Here is an 11,809-nt window from a genome sequence, read left to right on the forward strand (position 1 = left end):
ACACGGACTGTAATAAACTTCAAAACAATATTTATACCAGAGGCCAGGCGGCTTAGTACGGTCGCGTTCTTATCCCTTGTCACCATGCCTGTCACGTTCTAACAAGTACGTAAGTGCGAAAGGGACGCGCATAGTGATAGACGATAAAAATGGAACCGTGCTGCGCCCACAGAGGTCGTTCTTGCATTTCGAGTATCGAATGTCGGTTACCTTTGCAGCTTACCGTACCTACATTAACATTAAGCCGTGTCTATTCAATTCAGAATAATCATATTTTTTTAATTGGAATTCGTCTCTCCGGTGTCTACAGGTATACCTGAACTCTTCGTATTTTGTATAGGTACCTACCTACATTCCTTCGGATCTAAAGAAGCCTCCTCTTGTGGGTTTCTCCTGTGTGTTTAAGTAACATTAAATGTGCCTACTTTGCTCCCCACTGGGCTCCCCACTCCCAATTGTGCTTATTTTTTTTAACCGACGAAAAACACGGAGGAGGTTCTCAAGTCGACGCGTATATTTTTTTTTTATGTATGCTGACCACGCATAACTTTTTACAGAGTAGTTCGATTTTGATAATTATTTTTTTAACTAAACTATATCACAACCTGTTATAATATGTTACAATATGTTAGTAGTGATGGACATGGTCTACTTTAAATAGGCATAATATATCTCAACATACCTACCGTAATATAACAGTTATAAAAATTTAATTTAATTTCCAATTTTGGAGCAAAATCGGCACATTCTACGATAGTTACGTAGGTACTATTATTATGTAGGGTAAACTGCTCTATTTTCGGTACTCCACACGCGGCAAGCACTTTTAAATTTATTTTAACGCAACAGTGGTGACTTTCCTATAAAAATACAACTCAATTATTAGGTGATTTATCATTTTATATTATCTAATCTACCTATACTAATATTATTATTAAGTTAATGGTAAATGACCATAGTGCCATCTAGCGGAAAGCACTTGAACAAAGTGAGAATACATTTCAGTAGGACTTCCATGGTCTACCATCGCCTATAGTTTAACTAGTGTTCAACAGAGGGAGCTTAAAATATGTATTAACAAAATGGTCACACACTTGCATAGATGACGCTCAGAGGGAAATTATATGTAAATACTTCATACTATTTTTAACCGACAACGTAATAAGATGGGTGTTACTTATGATCTTGTCAGTCTATCTGTGGCATCGTAGCTCTCCAACAGATGGCCCATGATGGACCAATTCAATATACTAACAAACAAACAAACAAAATTTACTTTATTCATGTAGGCCTAGCAACAAGCTCTTATGAATCGTAATTAATCTTAATCTAATTATCAGAGCAATTTATTGATGTTAGTATTATGCCATAATAAAATTGGATTATTATACATATCAAATTTAACACTAAAAATTTCACAAAAGGATCGTCAAACATTAAAAAGATTGTATAAAAAAATACTAGTCTAGAATTTCTAGAATAAAATCTAAATGTCAAAAAAAAAGCATAAGTAACAAAAGAAGTAGATAGTATTACATCGGAATATCCATTTCCTCATCAATAATCAAATATACCTAATAAATAAATAATCATTTCGAATAACAATTAATCCCACGTTGTAATATCATTCATGTAGTCTTGTGTGGTATAATAAGCTTTAGAAATAAGTTTACGCTTTACATAATTCTTAAATTTATTAATAGATAATTCAGTAATATGGTTTGGAAGTTTATTATAAAATCTTACACAATTACCCATGAATGATTTTTTAATTTTATGGAGCCGAGTGAAGGGCACTGCGAGCTTATGTTTATTTCTAGTATTAATATTATGAATTTCACAATTTTTCCTAAAATTTACAATATTTTTATGTACATACAGAATATTCTCATAAATGTATTGACAGTGCACTGTCATTATGTCAATTTCCTTAAATTTATCTCTAAGTGAGTCTCTATGGTTCATTTTGTATATTGCTCGAATAGCCCTCTTCTGCAGAACAAAAATGGTATTTATCTCTGAAGCACCGCCCCACAGTAAAATACCATATGCCATAATGCTATGGAAGTAACTAAAATATACTAATCGAGCTGTTTTCACATCAGTTAACTGACGGATTTTGCTCACTGCAAAAGCTGCAGAGCTCAGTCTATTCGAAAGAGTAGCAATATGGGGACCCCACTGGAGTTTAGAATCTAAAGTTATTCCAAGAAAAACTGTACTATCAACTAATTCCAATTCCTCATCCTTCACAATGACACTTGTTTGTACATGCCTTACGTTACTACTAGTGACAAACTTAATACATTTGGTCTTTTTCTCATTTAACAGTAAATTATTAACATTGAACCAATTTACTACTTTTGAAATAGCATTGTTTACATCATTGTAAGCTTGTTGCTGACGTTTGACTTTGAAAATAAGTGAGGTGTCGTCTGCAAACAATACTATATCATGGTGGGTCTTAACAAGGAATGGCAAGTCATTTATGTAGATAAGGAACAGGAAAGGCCCCAATATTGACCCCTGTGGTACACCCATAGAGACCAATGCCCCAGGTGATCGCTGTCCACTCACATCGACCCTTTGTATTCTACCATTTAAGTAGGACTTAAGTAAATTCAGTGCCGATCCTCTAACTCCGTAATAATGAAGTTTCCTGATTAATGTTTCATGACAAACACAGTCGAAGGCCTTAGATACTCTATGAGATGGACCGATTTTGTTGCGGTTTTTTACGTGAAAGCGAGTTTCCTTGCGGTGTTTGTTAACTTGTGTTTGATAGAAATCAATCCAGAAGTTTGAAGAGTAGGTATGCTCTTTTCCAAACTGATGCAAGGCATTTTTGGCATAAAATATTTTTTTGCATGTATCGTAGGGGATTTAAAAAAAAATTAATAGATGCAAAAAAAAAAAGTTAGGTGGGGTTAAAATGCGCACAGTAAGTCTGTGAGACGTGTCACACTCGCGGTTTTTTCCAAAACATAACTCCTCGTCCGTATAGCTTATTAGTATCTAGGTACATAAGATACATAATATTAATATTCATTAAGAATTTGTTCAGAAAACAAAGTTGCCCAGTAAAAGTGTAGGTAGATGTTGCCTTCCATCCCACTAGCGTTCAACTTTGAGCTAAAACATTTTGACTTGAGTATGAACTTAACCCTAGTATATCTGGAGCTTAAGACCCGTAATTAGTGTGAAATCGGAGATCATACGCGATACCGCTTAACTTCGTACGAGCTTGTAATAATACCCTGCCCTGCTCAAAAAGGTTGGAGGTGAAATATTTTTCTACTTAGGATTAAATTACTTACATATAACCTTTGATATAACGATTAAAGAACTTTTATGAATTCCCACTTAATTTTTTAACACACATGCCAAAAAAAAGATTGCAATGCATTAAAATAAAATGTCATCATCATCATCATCATCATCATCATGCTATATTAGTCCACTGCTGGACATAGCCCTCCCCTAAAGAGCGCCAAAGCGCCCTGTCTTCAGCTTGCCGCATTCAGCATCTGCCTGAAGTCTTTCGCAGATCGTCACATGGTCGGAGGGCGTCCGACACTACTAAATTAAAATGTGTTTATTAATGATCTACAGGGAATTTGTAGTATATATATTTTAAATTGTTAGTGCTATATTGTTCTTTCATTTCATACTTATTAAGGTTGATATTAAAGTGGATATAATATTCATTTGTTTATTTTTACCACATTATAGGTCGCCACTCAAGCTCCTGATTGCCTGGTGACCTGGTGGGGTACGTATAGGCATAATGATTATTAAATTATTTATTGAATGGCTTAATATCTAAAAATACCAATGCTCAATTAACTTGATTGCTACCGTCGACGTTACTTACTAAAAATACCGCCGAAAGTTTTATTAAATGTACATAAATATGTATAAGAATTAGTTACTTAGTTGTATTTTAGAAAATTGTTGATGTATTGTTATTATTTTTGCTTGTATGTAAATTCAATTTTGACGTGTAAAAGTGATGTGGCCTATTTGCTGAATAAATATTGAAGTTTTGAAGTTTTTTTGACAATAGGTTGGGTTACCCAGCGAGCTGCTAAATTGCATGGACACATTATGGATGGAATTCATTCATAAAGTGGCCATGCACTTTTGCAGCTGGGTGTAGGTACAGTCAGCATAAAATAGATAGTGACAATCAAAGTGCCTAAATATGCAACTAACTTTGACTTTGACTAGCTGACCAAGTAGGAAACCTAGGTAGTGGAGCTGTTAGTGTGTAGAACTGAGAAGAGTGGCAGTTTCCAACCCGGAGGTTAATTGTACCTTCCATTTTAAATCCCGGCTCATAATAAATAATTCACGGAACATGTGTACGGAATATCTTTTTGATTGATGCTTGTCATGAAAGAACTATCGTACGAAAGCCTGAATTAGTGTTAATCCTAAGTGAGGCAAGATTCCAGGAAACGGTCGATTGAGTCAAAGGAATTTGAAATGTATTAATTGAAATAAAGTTATCGTATATTATTTGCTATCAATTTTATGTTATAAAAACTAAATAATAAAAATCGTTTATTTCAGAAAAATATTCACATGGATACAGTTTATCTTATTTTATTTTATATTTTCTTATTAAAAAAAAACTTTATCTTTACTAAATTAAAATTATGTGCTCTAAACTAACTAATTCATAAGTTACAATATGCAAATGGAATGAAACTCAACATACATATAACTTTACATAGTACACTAATTACTATATTAAGTACGTAAATATAAAAAGTCTAGGATACAGTACTATTATACAGTACCGTAACCTCGTCCTAACCGTGTTATGTATTACGCTGTAGCTAGATTTAACTTTGCCAAGTTCTCGTTTTTGTCATAAAAAAGCTTCTAGGCAAACAATGACACGTATTTTAGTTGAAGGTTTTTTCTGGATTGTAAGTTTTAGAGGAAGGTAATGTAAACAACATTATCGTTTATCCACTTGTAGTATTTGTCTAACGTCCCATCTGGAGATAAAAGGCTTACGGGTTACGGGAATATTTGTATTGCCACCGACTTGCGGCCGTTGACTTAGTGTGAAATATTTATGTGACAACAAAAGTTGTGTGTTGTCAGTTGACATGTACCTACAGTAGTTTACTCTGTTTAGATTCATTTACAAATTCTGGGTATTTTAATTACTAAAATCCAAGGTGACTGCAAGGAACAGTCACTTGACTAAGATCATCTGATAGTTACCTGACACTTTGTCCTATTGACAGAAATATCTATATCTACCTAGATGCGTATATGTATTATTATCAGTTATTATGTATAGGATTTAAAGTAACTAGGTAGGTATATTCAACTTTAACTTTGACTAAGGCACTTTTTAGTTCTTTTGAAAATGAAACTTCCGTTTGACGTAATTTTAAGATTCTATAGCCGACCGCAGTTTTAGTGAAGTGTTATTAGAAAAACTAGAGCATTTGATAAATTCGCTTGGTATAAAATAATAATGAAAACCTATTGTTAACAACACACAGTCTGAAATACACACTGGAAAGGAGAATGTGAGGATCAATTATCAGATATAATTATGTTACTTGAATGTCTATGCCAAGTTTCATGTCAATTGAGGATGTCGTTTTAAAATGAGAGAGCGGAACATAATTATAATCAATTAATCATGTATTTAATAGTGGATTTTGTATTAAGGACATCCCCGCTATGGCTCAGACAGACCACTAAAGACAACCTGCAACATTATAAATACTTATAATAAATAATTATAACGTCAGTCAAGTATATACGTAGATTTGACAAGGGCCCATCATTTGTAGCAGTGTACGAAATATCATTCTAGTATATATCCTGAGTATTAAAACCGGGATCGGTACTTAATAAGCTTACTGGGATAGACAACAAAGAATATTAACAGAATATTAAAAACAAATTTCAAAGCAAACAATCTGCTCTTGATATTTATATTTTATGCTCTGCGAACGTTATTTGATTACTGAATAATTTCCCAAACGGTTATTAGCACGTTAGAAAGAATCCTCGACGGAAATTACAAGCTTGCTGGATTAAGTCCTCGCTTCTGAGCTATTACAGGTTTTCTCAGCCCCGGAACACGCTCAGATAGCGTGTAGGATACATTTATGTGCAATACATATACGATGATGGTAATGGGAAGGTTTTTTTTATATGAATTATATTTTTTATATGAATTATGAAGTAAGGTCACTGTGGGCAAGTCCGTCTACAAGGCAAGTCCGTCAACACGTTATAACTTTTGAATTTGAAGGCGTATGCGACTTTGGAGTCCAGTCGATTAACCAGTTTTTCGCGCTAGTTCCGTCACTGTAAAACAGATGGCGCTGTGCCAACCAACTTCAGAGCAATCCGCCTCAACAAGTCATTTCGTGTTTTGAACTCGAAGTCATAGTGCGACAGCCGTTCGAAAAAAAATTGTTAAAAATAGTTTTTGAAAAGATTGTGCATCAGAAAGTAACTACGTAGGTAGCATAAGAACCAGTTGTCTTTATTCTATTTTTAAAATATCAGAAATTAGCTTAGTTTTGTAATTATACGTTCTACAATTTATCATATTAAAATTTGACTAAGTTGGGAAGTCCGTCTATTATGTTCAAGGCAAGTCCGTCATATGCCGGACTTTCGTTAAATCAGAGATTACCAACTGTTTTTGCGACTTTAATATTATAACGATTTGATAAGGTATCAAAAAATCCTCCTGACTTTACGCATGACGTTACTTTATTAAATTTTGATCTCAGTAAATTAAAAGAAACGATTAAAATTCATTTTAAAATTACTATTGATCTTTTATTTCGGAAATCAAAAAAATAATTATGTTTAATTATTTGCCAAAAAATGTTTACCACCCCATTTTGGTAGTATATGCCGGACTTGCCTTTGTTTTAGAAAAATGGTGTTTATTTCGAATCTGAACCGTATATTAACAAGTTTAAAATACACTTTTCATTGTCTTGATCCGTTCTTTTTAGGAATTTGACTACGAACATATACGCACCTATAGATTGGCTGATATCATAACTAGACGGACTTCCCTTAAACTGCACGGGAAGTCCGTCTACTCGCCGAATTTTAAAAAATGCCAGTGTTTTTGCTTAATTTGTGCTTGAAATGATCTGTCACTAAGGCTAAACTATTAATTATTAAATTCTTCATCGTATGCGATTACAAGCAGTAACATAGGTGAATATTTAACGGAACTAGATCACTCCAAAGTCAAAAAAAAATAAAGTATGCCGGACTTCGCCACAGTGACCTTACTAACAATTATTTGAGGCATAGTCAGTCACAATTTGGTATGCACCACATGATCAGTTAGTCCCATAGTAATTTCTCATTACATGCGTACATGTACAAATTGCAAATATGCCTATTAGTAGTTCTCAGTTTCATTTTGTGCATCACAGTTTTCTTCCTTTTTTAATCACATGTTAAATAATAAGTTTTATTCTGATTTCTTCCTGTGAAGCGCTAAACATACATTGCCACCGACGTTAATCAATTATGAGTGAATCGTTTAGGTAAATTCATTACCCTTAAACATAATTTGATGGAATAAATTTCAATTTACCACGGTTTCTAAAAGTGTATCAATTGTTTGGAGCAGGAGAACGTTAACGGGGTGGTTATACCCGTAACAGTTCAAATAGCGTAGTGAATGAAGTGTTCAAAATTATCTGGACGACACTAGTTCAAGTTGTGGACACACGTCCTCGTATCTTGGTATTGATTTGAAACACATACTAACTAACATGGGTATTTACCTATACCTGCTTTTACTAAATGTATTTTAATAGGTACGATACGAGTTATTTTTCACGTTTGTGAATTATTAAAGGCCAAACACGGTCGCATATTCCATAGGAAAGTGAGAATAGATTTATAGGGCTCAATGTAACAAATCTTTTAGATTATAATTTATAATACGTTTTTGGGTCAACTACAGCTCTTGATTCATCAGTAGGTTATTTATAGGTTTTTAGTAATGTGTGACATTTAAAAAAAATCTTCTTCGGTTCAACTTGATTAGCAGTGATAACTGTCCTTGCCAGAACAGAAACAACTCAACGCGAAAATATAAACTACATGGTAAATTCCTATAGGTACATGCAGTTATCGAGTTCTTGCCATAGAAGTTTTACAAAAATGCTCTTTATTGCTACTTTCTGAGTAGGTAGAGTCTGAAAATAAGCAAGTATTAAAATTTGGAGTGGTTAGCTAAATTAAAAAAAAATACAGTAGGTGAGGTACATAAGGGTTAATGAATTTCACGTTGAAGGTAATTCCGGTGGGTTTTGATCTTCAATACTTATATTTTTGGGCCGTTAATTATCATAATTATAATATAGAGCAACAATTAATGTTTTATGGAAAAACAATAATTGGTAAACCCGTCACAGACAGAGCGATTATTTATATTAATACGCCGTAAGATACCGAAATATATGTATATTGCTGGCTGTCTAGCACCTAAATTATGAAAGGGACGAAATATACCAATATATATGTTATAGTTTCGTATGTGGGCTCTGTCAAATAATATTTACGTTATAGCAATATCAGATATCTTTTGGTAAGTATATTATCGCTTCGTCCGCGACAGGCTTTAAAAGGGTTCGACATCCCGAAAATTTAAATTACTTCCCATAAGTAATCTAAGCTCGACCGACACGCGTAAAAGGTAAAACCAGGATTAATTAAAAAGTAACTGGTCAGACTACAGTCGACGTCAAAGATATGTTTACACTTTTGCATCTTATTGTAACGGAATAAGGTGCAAAAGTGTAAAGTAAAGATATCTTTGACGTCGACTGTACACCGGTTGAAACTGTCCGCTGTCGTTTGTGTTTGTTGCATTTTGTAAAATGTTGTACTAAATGAATATTGTGTTTTATTATCCTCCCATTATTATCAGCCAAAATTCAAGAGAAAATTTCGAGGTTTAAGATCATTTGTACGAAATTGGTTCAACTTCGAATACTCTATTCTAATAAAATACATACGTATGTTATGTCAAAACCAAACCAAAATAAACGCATCAATGTATTTAGTGTATTTAATATTAAGTACAATAGTTGGAAATAGATTTATTTAACAGAATGTTCAATCAAATATTAAGAGAAAGTTTGAAAGAAGTTAAAGTTTGATTAGATTTATCTGTCCTGCTGTCTGCATGTTTTTAATCAAATCTAAAAGCTAATTGAATAAGTTAATGAAAAATTGCAAGCTAAATTAAACCTAAAATTAAAAATTAAAGTTAAATTAAATTGATTTTAAACTTCACTTAAAAGGTAACTTAGTTGGGTGACAATGCACTATTAAGATACCACCGAGCTGATCTGATGATGGAGACCGGAGGAAGTCAGGAAATCTGTGATAAAACAACGCAAACTTTTCTTTCAAACACTGACATTTGAAAGAAAAGTTCAGTCAACGATAAAAACTTGTATCTTCGATGCTTTTTGACATATATTTTTTTAGATTGTGTACTGACATACTTTACAATTTTTTTCGATTTGAAATAACACACTTACGTAACTTTAACGGAGGTACTTTTTGCCAATTATACATGCAAACTTATTAAAATAATCTAGCTTTTCACTAATTTAAACAGCACTTAGCTAAAGTGATTACATTTATTTAAACAGTGTTAAAAACTTAAGTGAGTCGAGTCGTAATTACCTCTGTCTCAAATAAATCCCCAAAGTTTCACAGTAAATCAACAGAGCCTGAAATTATTTTTTGAGCCGGCAATAAGTCACGGAGACGGTTTTTGTTTTAATGAAACGACCAATTTGTCACACGGGATATGGTGGTGATGGTGATAAAGGTTAAGACACCAGTGTAAAGGCGAAATGAATGCTTACGAAGGTAGGTACATACCTAGGTATAAACTTAACATTATCATTGCTACCCGGTTATAGTTAAATGAAAATCATAAGCAAAAGTATCATGGTAAATACCTGGGGGGCGATTTTTGAATTTCGATCGCTCGATTTCGTCACTTGAAAATCGGTGGAAAACGGCGAAATGCTAATTTTTGAAATACGATCTATCGAAATTTGGAATCTAGTGGTATTGGCCACTCGATTTCAATTCTATTAGTAGAATTTAAACGCCTAGTAGTGGAGATATCATTTTTAAATTTAAAAATGATATCTCCACTACTAGGCGTTTAAATTCTACTAATAGAATTGAAATCGAGTGGCCAATACCACTAGATTCCAAATTTCGATAGATCGTATTTCAAAAATTAGCATTTCGCCGTTTTCCACCGATTTTCAAGTGACGAAATCGAGCGATCGAAATTCAAAAATCGCCCCCCAGGTATTTACCATGATACTTTTGCTTATGATTTTCATTTAACTATAACCGGGTAGCAATGATAATGTTAAGTTTATACCTAGGTATGTACCTACCTTCGTAAGCATTCATTTCGCCTTTACACTGGTGTCTTAACCTTTATCACCATCACCACCATATCCCGTGTGACAAATTGGTCGTTTCATTAAAACAAAAACCGTCTCCGTGACTTATTGCCGGCTCAAAAAATAATTTCAGGCTCTGTTGATTTACTGTGAAACTTTGGGGATTTATTTGAGACAGAGGTAATTACGACTCGACTCACTTAAGTTTTTAACACTGTTTAAATAAATGTAATCACTTTAGCTAAGGTCGTTTCTCAAAAAGTTGGCACCGCCAGGTTAACGTTAACGTTTTTCAAAAATTTTGCATTTTCGCTTTTTTTTTTATTGGGATCGTTAAAAGGCAACTTTAACTATTAGAAAATGTGGAAGGGAAGCAATTCCTTCAATTAGTTTAGGAGATATAGGCGTTTGAAATTCAGGTTAATGATATCAAGGACAGGTGAACGATATTTTGTCTCCAGGTTATCGATAGTAGAAGCAGGTTATCGAGAAATAAGTACAAATTCCAATGAAAATATTGACAGGTTATCGAGAGGCGTCATTAACCTGTGTCCGTTGCCGTTAACCTGGTTTCTTGTCATCGTTCACCTGTAATGAGTGTCATCCACCTGTCCACCACATCATTTTCAATGCCTTCTAAAAATAATCGAAAAATGTGTCATCTTCTGTAAGAAGGGACCTTATTGTCCACCATGATGATTAAAATTTTGGATCCCACCTCTCCTTCGATTCGATTCCCAATTTAACAACAGGTTTCTGTGAATAAGTAAATTCAATTTTACTGTCTATTCACCCTCGCAGTACCTAGTGGAACTCAGGTTTGGTGCAACATAGGTACATGCAGTTTTGGTCATCCAACTCGTCTTGGTGAGCACTTGGGAGAGCAGAACTCAAGATAGAGCTGATGCTGGACCATCGCAGTACCTAGTGGAACTCAGGTTTGATGCAACATAGACACACGCTGTTTTGGTCATTCGACACGTCTTCATGAGGACTTGGGAGGGCAGTACCCAAGATAGAGCTGATGCTGAACCCTCGCAGTACCTAGTGGAACTCAGGTTTGGTGCAACATAGACACACGCTGTTTTGGTCATTCGACACGTCTTGATGAGGACTTGGGAGGGCAGTACCCAAGATACAGCTGATGCTGAACCCTCGCAGCACCTAGTGGAACTCAGGTTTGGTGCAACATAGACACACGCTGTTTTGGTCATTCGACACGTTTTGATGAGGACTTGGGAGGGCAGTACCCAAGATCGAGCTGATGCTGAACCCTCGCAGCACCTAGTGGAACTCAGGTTTGGTGCAACATAGACACACGCTGTTTCGGTCATCCAACA

This window comes from Cydia splendana, chromosome 1 (assembly GCF_910591565.1).
Source record: "Cydia splendana chromosome 1, ilCydSple1.2, whole genome shotgun sequence".
NCBI classification, from domain to species: domain Eukaryota; kingdom Metazoa; phylum Arthropoda; class Insecta; order Lepidoptera; family Tortricidae; genus Cydia; species Cydia splendana.